Source organism: Dermacentor andersoni, chromosome 6 (assembly GCF_023375885.2).
Source record: "Dermacentor andersoni chromosome 6, qqDerAnde1_hic_scaffold, whole genome shotgun sequence".
In the NCBI taxonomy this organism is placed as follows: Eukaryota; Metazoa; Arthropoda; class Arachnida; order Ixodida; family Ixodidae; genus Dermacentor; species Dermacentor andersoni.
In genome coordinates, this window is record NC_092819.1 from 62,203,313 (window position 1) to 62,215,096 (window position 11,784).

Below are 11,784 nucleotides of genomic sequence, written 5' to 3' on the forward strand. Positions count from 1 at the left end.
TACAGTGTGTCTCAAATCAGATCGTGGTTTTGATCCCTAAAAACCCAAAATTAAATTTTTTTATTCCTCTCTCTCTCTCTCTGGCGTCGAACGCGCTAATGATAACTTTAGTGCCAACTAGCACTTAGTGAAATGTCGGGAACACCCACCATCTTAACGCCGACAGAACAAACCTGGTCGTTTTCTTAGTATAGTATGACCTGAATCACGCATCTATACCATGCCTTCATCTTGTACATTTCATCGTGCACAATCGACAAAGTCACAAAAGAAAGGTAAAGTGCTTAGCGATTATAACGCGGTACTCTTACTGCATAGCCACTGGACCTTTTATTTATTTATTTATTTATTTATTTATTTATTTATTTATTTATTGTGTCACTGGCGAAGGAGGAGGAGGGGGAAATATGGAAGGAAAGCTAATGAGATCAAGGCTCACGTCCGGTTTGTTACCCTACACAGGGGAAGGGGTTTAAGGGAAGAAAAGAAAGGAAACGGAGGGAAGAAGGTACTATGAGCGGCAATACGTGTGGTTGTCCATAACTTCACGCCTATAATCGGTCATTGAGGCCACTCGATTTCATGAAAACCCGCCATGGCATCATTACTCTGGATCACATGCTTTGGCAGTGTCCTGTGACTTTCACAGACTGTGTCAAGGAGAGAGACTGGTGGCGGCGAGTCCTACACAGTGGAGTTCTTTCCGATCAAGTACAGGCCGTCCAGAAGGCCCATGATACGGCGGTAAGGTTAAACCTTACTGTCCCGACGTGGGAGCCGCCTGCGTCAACCTAAGGGTTGATCTTCAGAACATTAAATAAAGTTCATCATACCATACCATACCATGGTTGCTCAGTGGCTATGGTGTTAGGCTGCTGAGCACGAGGTCGCGGGGTCGAATCCCGGCCACGGCGGCCGCATTTCGATGGGGGCGAAATGCGAAAACACCCGTGTACTTAGATTTAGGTGCACGTTAAAGAACCCCAGGTGGTCGAAATTTCCGGAGACCTCCACTACGGCGTGCCTCATAATCAGAAAGTGGTTTTGGCACGTAAAACCTCATAATATGATTTTGATTTGATTTCATGAAACGTAACAGTGCCTGCGTCGCTTTGTAAGCCTGCGACGGGTGGAGCCATGGTCCGAGAATCACAGTCTGAAAACGGTCTGCTATCTAATCGCTTTAACACCCTCCGAAGAACGTCGCGTTCGATCTCATAGAGATTACAAACACGTGCTAGATCGTCTCTTCACATTTGCACGAGGTACAAATAGGTGTGTCGGACATTGAAATAAGGAATGGGTAGGCTTTCGTAAAAACCGCCACTAACCAGAGGCGCCACAGTAAAGTTGCATCACGGCGGGAGAAGTTCGATGCAGCTTCAATGTAGGATCAATCCGGTGGAGACGACAGCTAGAAAAAATCGGGGTGTTCCACAAAGTTTCAGTCTTGGTTTGAGCAAGTAAACGAAGGCCTCTCGCAACGTCTGTCCTTCATAAGGGTATAGGAACTGTCAGGGTTTCTTATGGGCTGACCGGGCGGTATCAGCAAAGTCATTTCCGACGATGCCACATTTCCCCGTAAGTCACTGGAAGACGACGTCATGTACTTTTATGACGTCTTGATGGAAAACCTCTCTGTTCTCAAACACCAGTTGTTCATGGGTCTTGCGTCGTAAGGCAGACTGCAGACTCTGAAGGGCTGCCCTGGAGTCACAAAAACGACCCACTTTTGAGGTTTGGCTTGTGCGATGTAATTAACAGCGGCATGTAGAGCGGCAAGTTCTGTTGCCGTAGAGTTCGTTATATGGGACACTTTGAACGTAATTGTAACTTGTAAGGCCGGGCTGATAACAGCGCCTGTGGATTTGGTGGCTGAGACAGATCCATCGGTGTAAATGTGCCTTCTTTGTTCATATGCCTGTTTCGTAATGACAGTCTGAACTGACGTAGAACCACTGTTGAATGACGAGTATTTTTCGTAATTCCAGGAATCGTGAGGCGCACTATTGGCCATCGTAGGCACTAGACGAGTAACAGTGGTCTTGCTGCTGGTGTAAAGCCCGACGGAAGGCAGCCTTGATGTGCCGCAACAACTTTGGAAAATGTGGCTTGAAGTCTTTGTGCTAGCAAAGCAGCAATATAGTAACTGGGTACGCGACACAGACGTCGAATGTGTGCTCTAATGTTGTCAATCCTTATATATGTTGGAACCAAGAAGTCCCTAGCAATCATGATTGTTGCGTGAGTCGAGGCGCATCGTGGTAGTCGAAGACATCTTCGTAGAGCCTGGCCTTGCAAACTTTCGAAGGTACGAATGTCGGCTTTACATGAGTTCGCCAAAACCGGCAAGCTGTACCGTAAAAAGCCCAGAAACAGTGCTGTACAGCTGTAGCGTGGACCGTACCGACGTGCCCCAGGTTTTTCCCGCACAGGAACCTCACTATATATGTGCAATCGAAAGTGGTCTCTGCCACCGGCGAAAGTGAATGACCGCTGAGGGGCCTGAATTCAGACATAATTTATGTGTTCGTGTGTACTTTTCATTTGTGGCTTTGCCGTTTGTGCGAGCTGATATCTGGAAGAAAATGAACAAGTACCAAAACCTCGCCCATCTTTCCATTCTGCTATGTCACACCTACACAGTATATCCCAGCTAAGTTTAGCGAGACTTTAAAAATATGCGAATGCCACGTAGCTAGACGGAACCAAGGTAATGTTATTTGGCCTCGCTTGGAGATACTCAAATTATGTTTTTTATTCCACATATTAGATAATTAGTTTTAATTAATTGATCAACTTCTCAAATATTATAATTAGATGAAAAGTGTCAATGAGAAAATTGTAGAGCGACATGCAAAACTCGCGATACAGCTTTCTGTTGCTCAGCACAGGCTACGTAAAAGTGTTTTTCCGAGCGTGAAAGAAGCCCGTGAGTACACGCAAAGGGCCTCGAGTGGCCAGTCGCGTGGCAGTTTTGCGTGCATTCGCGGTCCTCTTTCACGCTCGGAAAAACACTTTTATGTAACACGAATTGAGCAACAGAAAGCTGTAGCGGGAGTTTCTCAGTGCTCAGTTTCTCAGTGCTCGTGCAGAGCTCACAAAATCGTCCGCTGAGCGAAGCGAGACAAGCGCAACTGCTCGCGCGCGAGACCGCCACCAGAAGTACGCCACTCAGCAAAAATGAGAGAGAGAGAGAGAGAGAGAGAGAGAGAGAGAGAGAGAGAGAGAGAGAGAGAGAGAGAGAGAGAGAGAGAGAGAGAGAGAGAGAGAGGGCGGGGCTCGTGACGTATTCGTCACGCACTCATATGGCTCCGGTGTGCGAGAACGCCGAGAAGGAATTTCTCATTCTGCTAGTAGTCGACTAATGTGGAAAATTCTTGCGGTAGAACACTGCTCAGAAGCACATAACAATTTTCAGCGCATAAACAAAATTTGATATGTGGCCTTGATAGGGGCCCTTTAGATCAGCCTACTTGTAGAATATACTTACTGAGCAATCCACTTGTTTACTTCACATTGCATTAGTGAACTGCGAACACAGGTTTGCCATAAAAGAAAATTAGGATATGTTTGTCCATGACAATGGTCACATCGCTGGCGCATAGGTCCGCAGAGAAATAAGAAATAACGTGTTCGGTATGGCAGAGAGACCTTATTTCAACAAAAATGCGAAAAAGGTGCAAGATAAACACTTAGATATCGCACGTGTTCAGCGCTTGCAGGAATCCCAAAGCTATAATGCTGCTTCTTTCTTACGTCGTTTCTCGGGTAATTTCTCAATAGTCATTAACTTACGTTCAGTGCTGCTTTCTCTTGGAAAAATGTGAGCAGCTCGACTGTCCTGGTTGTAATGACAGGATGCGTGTGATCCTGTCATGACAACTCATTGGCTCATTGGTAATGCCACGCCTTCCCTATCTTTCCTTTCCAACTACAAAAAAAAAGAAGACAAAGAGGAAAAAAAAAGGAAATTGCTGGCTCTCGCGTAATCGAGAGTATATGTAAGCATGAAATGGCACCCGGTAAAGCAGATTGGTTGAAGATGATACTAGCCACAATCTTGAAATGGGTGTCGTGCATGGTCGCAACGGCACACCCCACCACACCACAACGCACCACACCATAGTGCGCACTGGTCCATATGGACGCTGCCCAGCTAGAAGAAGAAAACTGGCTAAAGGCGGGTACGGCAGGCAGCGAAAGACGCCAGGGAGACCGAGCGCATTGCCCAGCTAGAAGAAAAACGCCTGAAGGCGGTGCCACGCAGCGTGGCGCCTGGGGCGGCCTAGAACCCGCCCCGCAGAACTCACGGACCGCTGGCGTTCAAAAGAGCGCAGGCGAGCCTGTCTCGAGGCCAAAAGGTGACAATGAAGCCTATGGTGTCCTGCATCTGACTTTTCAACGTCGCTATTGGAAATGACAAATAAATCTTCAGCGTACTAGAAGTTACAGCTTGAGTGATATTGTGAACGAACATTAGGAAGAACTCGAAAGCAATATTTTTTCAACTTGGTTGGGCAGTAACTAGCGTATGTAATGCGGTCCTGTACAAAGGGTTGGGAACCAGAGACCGCATTTACTTAAGTTTTGACTGGCTGCACGGATGATCTCGTTTTATTCTCGCAATTTGCCCGGATGTTCTCGTTTGAGTACCCGGATAACGACTCTGGCTTTTGGCTCAAGGCCACTTGAAGACCGCCGACAATGGGAGCTAAAAGCCTTTCACGCTTAACAACTCATGCAGATCCGATACACATGTAGGAATTTAGGCGAAGTGAAGCTTAAAGTGGTTAATTAAATGCGTTATAGCTAACGAGGATGCGCACAATTTGATGATGACAGGTATATGCACAGGCAAAGAACGACACGTATCAAGCTAAATTGAGGAATTATGTAACCCCTGGGTCATAGTGGCACATACCGATTCAGGAGGATTGGTCAAGAATGGGCATAGCGCAAATTGCACATACCCTATGGCTAAATCACAGAACTAAAGCAAAAATAATCATGAGATATAATTAACCATTCTATTAGCACATCGGTGGGCTTTTACCCGCCGCGGTGGCTCAGAGGCTATGGTGTTGCGCTGCTAAGCACGACGTCGTGGTATCAAATCCCGGCCGCGGCGGCCGTATTTGTCTACCTACCTACCTGTCTACCGCAAGGTGCCTGAGATGAGCCAAAGAACGCTTCGTATTAAACGCACGCAGCATCGGATTCATGTTTCCATCGGCAAAGCCGCGTGCAGCGTGTCCATTGTTGTTCTATGCCGAATTCAAATTCGCCCTCTTTTAGCGCAGTGGCTGTTCTCTATACGGTTACTATCTCGGGTTTCATTACCGCCATGGAAGCATACTTCTTTTTCTCAATTACGAGGCCTAGCTGACTCGCTCGTACACTTCGCGCATCAGTGGGACAGATGAAAAATTCTCTGAAGTTGAGTTCATATATTATTTCCCGCTCCTAATTTGACTATTCGCTCTCAGTCTATCTCTCTTGTGGTACCCGAAAACTAAGGAAGCCTCAGCAGATCCCACCACAACAAAGGGAAAAACATTTCAACAGCTGCACATCCTAATGCACGAGTACAGGGACGATGTCTCGACACTCCTCAGAGAGCTAGAGAAGCATTTCATATCCACAGGCCCGCCGCCGCAGTACCCTGAATATCCTTATGTAGGTGAGGCGAACGAATTGCTCGATGCAGACATCACATCTGACGAGGTGCGGGTGGTCCTACAAGACCTACGCCGCAACACGGCACCGGGAGCCGACCACGTCCGATTCGCCACCCTTCGTAACCTCAGTGACGCGGATATTAACCACCTCACCCATATCTTCAATGATTGTTGGCGCAAGGGCATGGTTCCCCAAGCATGGCGACACGCCGACATCACACTGATCTCCAAACCGGGCAAGCCTGTTAAAGTCCAAACTTACGACCCATCTCCCTAACATCCTGCATTGGTAAGCTCATGGAGCATGTACTCTTGCGGCGTCTGCAGCCCTTCCTCGAAGAAAAATCATTCTTTTCTAACTCTCAATTCGGATATCGGGCTCATCTGTCTGCCAAAGATGTGCTTTTACAATTGCGGGAGGAGGTCATAGGACCTCCGTCGTCCGCCCAAACGAGAGCACTCATCACCTTAGACCTAAAAGGGGCATTCGATAATGTTGAACATGACCTCATCCTTTGCAATGTTGCACATTTACACTGTGGAATTCGTATGTACAACTATATCCGCGCATTTCTTCGAGATCGCACAGCCACCGTAGGAATGGGACCGCATGGATCCGGTACGATTCGCCTTGTAGGACGTGGGACACCCCAGGGCTCAGTTCTTTCCCCTACTCTATTCAATGTCGCGCTCGCAGGGCTCCCCCGGCTACTCGACCAGATGATTGATGTCGCCCACGCTATTTATGCGGACGACATTACTATCTGGTCGACACGGGGTTCCGACGGAGCCATCCAGGACCGACTGCAGCAAGCAGTCGATACAGTTTCTGAGTACGCGAGGAAATGCCGCTTAAGATGTGCTCCGGAAAAGTCGGAGCTCATAATCATTCACCCCCGGAGCCGTTCCTCTACTCCCCCTATCACTGTGCACGTGGATGGCACACCGATACCACAGGTTAATCGTTCTCGTATCCTCGGCCTACACGTCTAAGTGGATGGCAGGTCAAGCTACACTGTTTCCCTTCTATCCAGACAGATTGAGCAAATTCTGGCCATGATCCGGAGGGTCTCCAACAGGCGCTCGGGCCTTCGAGAAAAGGACCTGCTGCGCTTGGTGGAGGCATGCGTGATCAGCCGCCTTACATACCATCTCCCATTTCAGCGGTTGACCCAAGCGCAACAACTTCGCATAGACGCAATGATTCGCAAAGCGACGAAGCTGGCCCATGGCCTCCCGAACTATACTTCCACACGCCGTCTCCTTAACTTAGGGACACATAACACACTAGGCGAGCTGCTAGAGGCACATTGAGTCAGCCATCGCCAGCGCCTCCTACTCACTCCTACTGGCCGCCATCTTCTCACACGGCTAGGATACTCTGTCCCACCCCTTGAGTCTGAAACCCGTCCAACGATCTTGTCGTCAGCGATACGCCAAGCATTAAGTATTCATCCATTGCCACGTAATATGCACCCCGAGCATGACAAAGGGCGGCGCAAAGCCCGTGTACGATACATTGGCCGCATGCTTGCAAACATCCCGGAAACACATACTTTATACACGGACACATCACGCACTCAAGAGGGCTATACCTCGGTAGTTTTGGATGGCACCGAATCCCTGAGAGACTCTGCTGCAATGCGCGGAACAAATGCCGCTTACGGAGAAATTCTCGGTGTTGCTCTTGCAATTCGATACGCCATCCGTGTTCCTGAGGAAGTGTATATATTGACGGACTCGCAACAGGCATGCCGGGCGTTCCTATCAGGACATGGCATCCCGAGAGCGGCGCACCAAATTCTCAAACAGATCCCGCAAAATACACCAACCACACCTCCCCGCATCCACTTACTCTGGACCCCTGGTCATACCTCGCTGCCGGGTAACGAACGCGCTATGCGGTTGCCCGAGAAATTTCCCTCCGGGCGACTCGGCGTGGTGAGGCGACTAGTTCTGAGTGGGGGGATCCCTTGCTCCGCTACAAATACATACTCCGTCATTATACACGCATTCGTCGCACCCACGCCGCACCACCGCCGTCCTTCTCGCGGGAGGAAGCAGTGGTATTACACCTGTTACAAACCGCAACTTTTGGATTCCAAATCTTGTCTGTCTGAATAAATTCTACCCACACTGTTATGCAGATCATTGCCCTGGCTGTGGCAGCACGCCCACAATCTTCCACGTCACGATTGAGTGCACTGCAAACCTCTTTCCTCCCTTGCCAACTCTCCTTTACCCCCTACGCAACAAAGAGCTGTGGGACGATGCCCTCCGCGACGGACCTCCCGAGGTACTCAGAGCTGTGATACAACGGGCTCGAAACATCGCCGGAATCATCTTAGGGAGCCTGGACTGAGGGTTCCTCCCACACTGCTCTCGCCGTTCAAATATTATTAATAAAGATGTTTTACTCTCTCTCAGCAGCAACTATTCTTATAAGGCGAACGTGGCCATATATTTCGGAAGCAAATCGCCCAGTGTCCGATACCCAAGCTTCTCGACGGCTGAGTCGAAAATGTATTCTTTTGCATTTCAAGGTCAACTCCACTGAGGTGGAACAAGAATCGGGGCACGTGAGCATTCGGCTACTTGGCTGTATGCGTGCGCCGGGCTTTCGTGAAGAAAGCATGCGTTTGTTGTCGTGGGGAAGCGGCCGCACAGCTTCTTAGATCGCGCTCACGAGAGGAGACGCAGCTTGGCTTTTTTTTTTTTTTTTTTTTTGCGGCGCATATTGGCCGGTGGCCTTTTTTTATTTATTATTTTTTTATGGGGTTTTACGTGCCAAAACCACTTTCTGATTATGAGGCTTGCCGTAGTGGAGGACTCCGGAAATTTCGACCACCTGGGGTTCGTTGACGTGCGCCTAAATCTAAGCACACGGGTGTTTTCGCATTTCGCCCCCATCGAAATGCGGCCGCTGTGGCCGGGATTCGATCCCGCGACCTCGTGCTCAGCAGCCCAACACCATAGCCACCGAGCAACCACGGCGGGTGCCGGCGGCTTGCCAAATTATTGGCCGCCGTTGACGCTGGTTCTTTCCGGGGCCTGGTTAGTGCACTTATTACCTGAACTAATTAAAGAATTATGTTAATGGCGCTTCATAAGCGGGTTAGCATGGGTCGTAAACCTTGTGCGGCGACCGAACCAATACACTTCGCCCACATTTTGAAGGCTATTGTGGTAGTGCCAACCAATATTCCTTACAATGCCCCCGGCGAGGCGAGGACCAAATAGCTACCTCCTCGTTCTGTTCGGCTGCTCAGTTGCAGTCATCACTTTTAGGCAAAGGGAGAACAACGGCTTCTCGCATCCTCTATCTTTTCATGAAACTGGCGGCGCTAAACTAACCCGAAAATTATACGCGCAGTACGCCCCCCCCCCCCCAGCCCCACCCCCCCTACAATGCTGACTACAACATACAAGCCAATGATGTGGGCTTACACGCAGAAACGCATTTCTTTTTCGTAAATGACAAACACTTCACAGCCTTGTGGTTTCATTCTTATTCGGTATAGCGCCACGCAATTTTCACAAATCGCACATCAAAAATTTAGTGACATGAACACTCAGGCAAGGCAAGGGGAAATGATATATTCAGGAAGGGAGGATGACGACATGAGAGAACAGCTGAATAGGGGAACGTCGCCTGATCTCAGTGTTGCCTCACCAAAAGATGGCTCAGGGGGAGGGGGGGGCGTTACACGAAGTTGCGTCGGTTTTCACGTAGTCACCTTCAAAAAGTTGGCAACTGTATAGTACAAGCACCTTCCATGTTGAGCACGTGTGCTGTGTGCACAAATGGGAAGAGTGACAGATGGAAAAGTGACTGCCGATACTCGGCCACGCACCTCAATGGCTGATAAGTGATCTGTCGCTTCGCACCAACATGTAAACCTTTCTGACGCCTCTAGGCAAGCATCAATAGACACTGGACAGAAAGGATACAAAAGACCGTACGAAAAAAAAGTAAAAGCCTGAACAGCGATAGTCAACTGTTTTATTAGATATATACACACATATATTTGCGAGCATGCGATAGTCGTACAAAAATGTTCTGGTACAGCCATCCGCAAGGCGTGCCATTCTTTCACAGACACGTTTGAAATATACTATGTGCAGCAACAGAGTCACGGCACCGCTCTTCTCAAATCTGGCAAAATGAACATCTTGCATGAAAATACCTGAGGTAGGAAGAAAGAACGACTGCTGAATGCGAAACATCCCAACGATGAAGTAAATACATTTGTCTTCGTAATCCTCGGTACCTGCACATGTATTCGCGTCGCTTAACATCTTGCGCAGCAATGCAAGCGAGGCCCATATTTCATTAAATGATTTGCTGTAAGGATAAAGCAGATGAATTAATCCTTTCAGGTGCTCGTGGCTTACCTTAGGTGACGCGTGCTCACAAATGGTCTAGCATGCGGAAGGAAGCATATGAATGCACTGTCGAAGTAGATTGCGTTAATATATACATAAGTATTTTTGGAAATGAAATACGCTACGATGCTCCCGACTCGCTCGTTATAATACCGCCAAGGTGCCTCGCGGGCGCGGTGCGAAAAAAAGCGGTAAACTGTTCGTACCTCATTGAAATTCCATTCGCGCCTAAGAGCACTCATTCAGCCTTACAAGTCTTCGCCACGTCCGAAGCTTTGCCGCTGTGAGATCTGTAGGTCTTCAAGTAGAAGTTGATGAAAAGGGCTATGCCCATGCACAGTTGCAGAATCTCGATGATGCAGAAGGCTCTCGGGTATCCGCAGTCGTAGAAGAGCGGGATCTGCATGTGCAGCACGACGAAGACCATCTGGAAAATCTGGATCGTGGTCAGGTACCGCTTCCACCAAAGGTGCTTGCGAACTTCGGGTCCCAGGGCAGCCAGAAAGTAGTAGGCGTACATAATCACGTGGACCGAGGCGTTCACGCACACTCCCAGAATGACCTGGCCATCGTGACCAAAGTTTATCCAAATCCAGCAGTCGAACACGACGATGAAGTGGTGCACCACGTGCAGGAACGTGACGTGCGAGTTCTTCTTGCGCAGCACGAAGAATATGGTGTCCAGAAAGTCCCCTATCCGGACAAACGCGTACCACCAGGCTGTCTTCAGAAGGGTCAGGGCGTTCTCGTCGACGGCCGAGTAGTCGATCCCCTGGCAGAAGAAGCTGTAGCCGCCGTCGATGTACGAGTGCTTCAGGAACTTGGCCACGAAGAGCGCGTTGGCCACGACCATGAACAGGTTGTAGAGCAGAATGGGAAGCCTGAGCTCGAACGCGGGCCTGTTCTTCATCCAGCGGGGTCCGCCGATCTTGACGAAGTAGACGTAGGCGGCCAGCAGCGGAAGCATGAACCGCGCGTCTGTTATGACGCCCCAGTCCTTGACGCGGGGGTCCCTGTGAGTCCACAGCCGTTGGACCAAGGTCGCCGCAGGGGGCCACGACGAAGGAGCCGCCAGCGATTCGTTCATGATGTCCGACGTCATCGTCACTGGGCGCCGGCTGTCCTCGTCTAACTTGCCGTTGTCGTCTGTCGGCTGTCAGCCAGCTCACTGTTTGATGCGTAACGTAGGATGCGCCGCGGCTTCTTTACTTTCCTTAAGCTTGGAGACACTCCCTTGTTTCCGCAAGATCAGATTCGTCCCGTTCACCGCTGCGGTTACGCGCTGTGTGCTCGGCCGTTTTCCCCGTTCGAAGTAAATGTACGCTGCGCGGGTCGGGAAGCGGACGTAGTACATTCCGCACTCTCCACTTGGTTACCGCCCTCGCCACTGATATTCCTTCAGAGAGAGAGTGGTTCTGAGCACTGATAAGCCGTTTTTCGTCAAAAGTCGCACACGGGGCTGAGGGAAGCAACTGTCACGTGCTGCGAGGTCGGCGCGCCGGAAAGCGAGTTTCATTGGCCTAGGGCAGGACGCGGAAACGCGTTCCTTCAATGTCAATTTCCCACGGCTGGATACCGTGTTCGGCGCTGGCAAGAGCGCCGTAATGAGGCAACGAGTACGTAACGAAACGCGTTTGGGCCGGCGTCGCTTCGGGCAAGGCGCGTCTGACAATTCGTTTCTTTATTCTTCTGCAGGTTGGCGTCGGGAGGCATGCAT

At 49.7% G+C, this 11,784-nt stretch overlaps 1 pseudogene; it reads right to left on the reverse strand.

Annotated features, from left to right (window-relative positions):
• Positions 1-9,646: 9,646 nt before the first annotated feature.
• On the reverse strand, positions 9,647-11,433 carry LOC126522755 (very long chain fatty acid elongase 4 pseudogene; annotated as a pseudogene).
• Between the last annotated feature and the right edge of the window lie 351 nt (positions 11,434-11,784).